Source organism: Hippopotamus amphibius, chromosome 3 (assembly GCF_030028045.1).
Source record: "Hippopotamus amphibius kiboko isolate mHipAmp2 chromosome 3, mHipAmp2.hap2, whole genome shotgun sequence".
Taxonomy (NCBI): Eukaryota; Metazoa; Chordata; class Mammalia; order Artiodactyla; family Hippopotamidae; genus Hippopotamus; species Hippopotamus amphibius.
In genome coordinates, this window is record NC_080188.1 from 2,839,906 (window position 1) to 2,845,905 (window position 6,000).

Below are 6,000 nucleotides of genomic sequence, written 5' to 3' on the forward strand. Positions count from 1 at the left end.
GGCTGGCTGGTGAATTCCTCAGGGCTGATCTTGCAGCTCACAGAGCTATTCATCATTTTAGCGAGCATGCTCGGAGGGGCCCTGGTGATTTACATGCTCCAGATAAATTATGATGCCTCTCATGATGTTATCATCATTTCAGCTCATGGATTCGAACACTTTCTGGGAGAGGACTTTTTTCACCCTTTCTTAAATGATGAACAACTCCCAGGCAGATTATATTGTAGTTGTCAAGAAAAAAGATATAGGTATGTTTTTTCAAAGATAAACAACTCGGCCACCACAGCTAGTCTAGGCCTAGCAACAGGAAAATGTTGTCCACTGAGAGTTCACTGTTTATCCCACCTGGAAAAGATCATCAAACTAGCTTGCTCTTTTATTCCTATTCTATTTAATGATGAGTGTTCTGCTCTAGTTTTACCAGGCTATTCCATCTCTAACAGGGGATATCTAAATAAAGCAAAAGGTCTGCTTCTCGATTCCAGTAAATCTGCAAGGTGTCAATGCTTGGCTTTGACCTCATTTGACCTTGAGTAGCTTGGGCTTTGCATTCTGCCTTGGTCATAGGCCAGGTGATGGAAAAGAGGTTTTCCTTTCCCCAAGTCTGTCTTGTGGCTTCTGTTGGTGGTACACCTCACCACAATCTTTTGGTGCTAGACCATAAACTTCCAAGGTGAGTGTGGTAGGCAGAATAATGTCTCCCCCCGCCAAGGTGTTGACGTTCTGATTCCTGGGACCCGTGAATATGTTATGATTTGTCGCAAGGAGGAGTTAAGGTTGCAGATAAAATTAAGTTTGCTCATCAGCTGACACTAAACTGGGAGGAGGATCCTGGATTATCCAGGTGGGCCCAGCGGAATTACAGGGGTCCTTGAAAATGGAAGAAGGAGGAAGGATTCTCTGTTTACAGTGATGTAACAGGAGAGAAATCTGACTGGCCGTTGCTGGCTTTGAAGATGAACATGACAGCCACAAGCCAAGGAAAGCAGTTGGTCTTTGGAAGCTGGAAAAAGCAAGAAAATGTATTTTTCCCTCAAGCCTTCAGAGGGAGATGCAGCCTGCCAACACCTTGATTCTAGTCCAATGGGGCACATATGGGTTTCCAACCTCCAGAGCTGTGAGTTATTAAATTTGCGTTGCTTTAAGTCAACGTTTGTGGTAATTTGTTAAAGCGTCCTTAGGAAACTAGTCACAGGAGACACATTTTCATTGTCTCCCCCTTTGAACACCCAGCCCAGTGCAGGCACACAGCAGCTACTTGATAAACGCTGGGTGGATGAATGAATGAATGATGTCCAACTGTCACAAAGCAAATGTCCTATCTTTCAAAGTCTCTGGTCCCCCTGGAATGCTCTGGCTTCTTAGTTCCTCTCTGTAGATGCTTCTCGTTCTTTCCTTTTCACAACAACTGGGGATCGTTCCTTGGGCTCCAACGAGCCAGTCTGCTCCCTTCGACAGCTCAGCCACTGCCCCCAGATTCTCTTAGATGATGCATCATTATTTCAAAGGGAAGTGTCACCTCCTTTCTCATTTCTGTAGCCGCATTCCTACTCTTTGCTTCACCTTGGTGTTCCAACCTCCTACAATACTAGGCTTTCCCAACGCATCACTGCCTCCATGATGCAGATGCTCCTTTTCCTTTTGTCTTGTTTTCTGTTTTTTTTTTTTTTTTCATGGGTATATCCTTCTTCTCTTGGTTCAGGTGACAAGCTGGTATTTGTCCTTCAAAAGGTACATCATACAATACTTCCAGGAAACTTCTTTGACCCCTTAGATATAATTATTTAAACCTTGCCTTTGGCTTTCCTTTTAAACTTCCTTACTGTGGTGATTGAGGCATTTGGTTTTTACTGTAAAATTTGCCTTCCTCCTTTTCTTTCCCCTCATTTTAGTGTTGACAACCACATGTTCGGTGACAATATCTTTTACACAGAAGGCTTTCAGTCGTTATGTAACAGTTAATGAATACGTGGTAGTTAGGAATTTATCCTTTGATGTTTTAAAGTAAGAAGATATTTACATCTAAGTTAGGAAGAGCAGGCAGAATTTTCACCTAGGAGAGAAGAAACTTATGTTATCATCGTGCCCTGGGATTTAGGAAAGCAAACCATTTAACTTTATTTTGTTAGTAGTATATTTTTTTCACTAATACAAATCACCAGTATATTGTCGGAAGGAATTCTGTTTATTTTGGTTTGTGAAGTGGGGCTGCATTACCTGGCATATGGTATTCAATTCAGAGCAGGCGTTTTATATGATTAAGATTTTACAGTGCGTCTTCTCGCTTAGCGTAAAGGAAAGTAAGAGGAAAAACAGAAGGATTCCTGAAGCTAGTAAATTGTGTTTAATGAAATCAGTTAAAATTATTAGTTTGTCAGATGGTGATTCCGAGAAAAACATTACCTCCATAACTTTATTTTTTCTTCATATCTGTTGAAATCTCTTTGAAATGAGCGTAGGTTAGGAGGAGGAGGTTAAGGTCAAGTTTATGTAACTGAATGAACGGACTTGATGATTATTTTGGCTGTCCTCATGACTGATTTCTCTGTGTCATCCAGAATTCATCAGGAGAAAACTCAGGTAATCAGATCAGCTGAGCCTGAGTCTCGTTCGATGGCCGTGAGTGGCGTGGCTAAGGAGTTGTTTTCTTCCCACGCCGTGTCCGCTCATCACCAGCCCAGAGGGGAATCACTGGTTTCCCCATGGGGCTGTGAGGAAGGAGGGAGAGGAGGACTGAGGTTTAGTTGCAGTCAAGCATAAAGGAAACAGCAACTATGTTCTTTGCAAAGGCTTGGCATCACAGAGCATGTTTTCAGGACATTATGGGTCCATAATTTGAAACTAGAATTCGTGACTGTATTATTTTCAGAGATGTAAACATTCCTATGGATTTATGAATAACCCTTCATTAGAAGACAAGTCCATGAATCACATAAAAAGAAAGTATTCTTACTAGTATCACTCAGAATGAATTCTGTGTAACAGGCGCTTACAAGGATGTCAGCCCTTGGCAGACAAGCGCTACAATTGTCAGATTAGCAAGGTAAAATACAGGACACCTAGTTAAACTTGCATTTCATATAAACCGCAAAATTTTTAATACGAATGTTGCACGGGATATACTTATATTGAATAAAAAAAAGTTGTTTATCTGATATTTAACTGGACATCTCTTTTACCTGGCAGACTTCACAGGTACTTCCTGGTATATGCTATCTTTAATGGTTTTAAACAACTGCAATTGTAGCGGCATGTATGTGAACCCAACTAAATGTCCTTTTAATGACCATCTTTAATTATCTGATTAGCGGAGTTATAATTTAAAGGATGATAAATAAGGATGAAGGCTCAAATATGTTTACCAAAAAGTTAGTAAGTCTAGTTTGGAGAGAGGATGACACTAAGTAATGACTCTGGGAATTGTGCTGGAAAAATTTATGATAGTCGCATAGTACTTTGTATTCCATTTGATGTATTAGATGGGATTACTGCCATACACGGAGAAGAAAAATATACCTCTTGGATATTTTGGTAGCTGAGATGATAGAGTGAACTTGCTCAAGGAAGTGTGGGAGTAGAGGAAGACGCTTAGGGTTGGAGTTCATCAGAATAGCAATTACCCAAGTGGGCCAATTTTTTTTTTAAGAAAATAGATTTTGATAATTGAGGTCCAGGAGGAAACCACCTGGTTTATCCAAAATGACCTTCAAAATGCAAATACCCAGGTGATTTATGTCATTTTTAAGCTCTGTGTCTCTAGCTAATGGCTCCTCTCTGGATTACTTGGGGAAAAACAGCTGGCTGTTATTATTATGGGATTTGAATTAATACAGAGAAGACACTCTGTTCTTTTAAACCTTTCTTATGCACCATAGACAACCTGCCGCTGCCCCCCGCTCCAGCTGTCACATCACTGCCTCCTTTTAATCGGAGGCTCTGTCTCGATAACTCTGAAAAGAGTCCAGCCAAGGAGCCAGTCACCTGGATATTCAGTTTACAGATTTCCAGATGTCATTAAAAACAAACAAACAAACATCTGGGGCTTTGACCATGATCAAGGTGGGTTGTATGTTTTTTCACTGAGGTAAAGAGGAAAGTCACAATTCCAAAAGGTGCCTGAGAAGGTTATCTGAAGAATCCCTTGCTTCTAAACAGGTTCATGCTAAACGAGGGTTTCTAAGCAGCAGTACTCACGAGATTTTGGACCAGATAATTCTCTGTTGGGGGGCCGGGCTCTCTTGTTCAATGTGTGGCAGCATCCCATCCCTGGCCTCTACCCATCGGATGCCAAAAGGCCCTTCGCCTCCCAGTCATGACAACCTAAAAAGTCTGCAGACATTGCCACATGTCCCTTGGGGAGGTCAGTTGGGAAGCACTGACCTAAGTTATCCAATACTGATAGTTTTATTCCGTACCACGTTGCACGGGGAGACGGCAGTCGGAGCTGAATTTAGTCTAGGAAAGGTAGCTGAGCGACAGGGATGGGGATGGAATAGGGTGGTGGAGAGTAGGAGGATGAGTGCTGTGGACTGGTAGTAGCCATTGCTCTCTCATTCATTCAGGTATGCGTTCACGGATTCAGAATTCTTTATTCATTCACTTGATCATTGAGGGCTTACTAAGCAGAAGAGCCAGGGACTCAGTAGGAGAGCAAACATACATTCTCTGCTCTGGAGGAGCTTATATTCAAATGGAATATAATAGGGGACAATGAATAAGAAGAACACCAGCGTGTCGGGTGTTAAATGATCGAGAGAGGATGTTAGCGTCTGGTTAGGAAAACCAAAAGCACGCTGGCAATTTGCACAGCGCAAATGTCACATAGAGAATGGGTTGACAAGGTAGAGGAAAACAACAAAGCTTATAAAAATGAAGAGAGGACGCTGAGGTTACACAGAGACATAGAGACAGGACTTAAGGAAGTTGCTGTTACCCCCAGGGCTGGGGGAGCACAGGGAACAGGGCGGAGCGACCAGAACCTGGAAACTCAGAAAAGATGCCAGTGGAGGGGAGATCCAGGCCACTGAGGAGGTGGCCCTGCTGGCTGCTGTCCATGCCTCAGGGGCTGGGATTAAGTTTGGGGGGAAGAGGGGGCGCCTGGCTCACTGGGGACAGTATCTCTGAGAAATATGGCAATGCTGCTTCTGAAAATATGGAAGAAATCTGTTCACCGAAACCAGCTGCTGAGCTGGTACCAAAAGGGGTGCGTCTCTTCCTTACCTCGCCTGCCTTCTTGCGCCCCCGACAGGGCAGGGTGTAACAGGGAGCCGGGGGTGCAGGGGAAAATGAAGTCTGCGGACACCCAGCTCCAGCATCATACAGTAGGGTGTGGAAGGGCGGTTTGGAGCTGAGTCAGAGCCACAGAAGCCGCGTGGGAAGGCTGTTATTTTACACAGGAGGTCCTTGGCGCCTGCTCCACGCTGCTGCCGAGAATGCCGTGTGCACGGATGTGCTTCAGAGGAACCGGCCACTGCACCACGTACACTTCTCCAAGGCAGAGGCCTGTTGCCTGTCTCAACACAAAATGTTTACTAAGTGAATGCATGAATAGAATGATGCCTTTAACACAATGCTATTGTTATTTTTCTGAATTGCTTCCTTTAATCTCAAACTTGAGTTTTAAATTATGTTTAAAATTGAACACAGATGTCCTGGAAATTAAGCAACTATAGCTGTTGTATTCCTTGTCCACAGCAGATAAGATTGTAACGTTAGCAAAATTTTCAGCTTGTGTTCTGATTCCTGGCCGTGTGTGTGTGTGTGTGTGTGTGTGTGTGTGTCTGTGCGTCTGTGTGCGCGCGTGCGTGTGTGTACACATATTAACTAGGCACCCACTAAGTGCAAATCTCTGTGTCAGATGCTACATGGGCCTGAAAGAATCAAAGCAGTCCCTAAAGGACTCAGCGTATTGATTTCTATGTGTGCCATCTGGCGCTTATCACTATTTTTAAAAGGTCTTTGATTTATTGAGGTCCCTTGAATCCTATTCTTTTCTGTTTT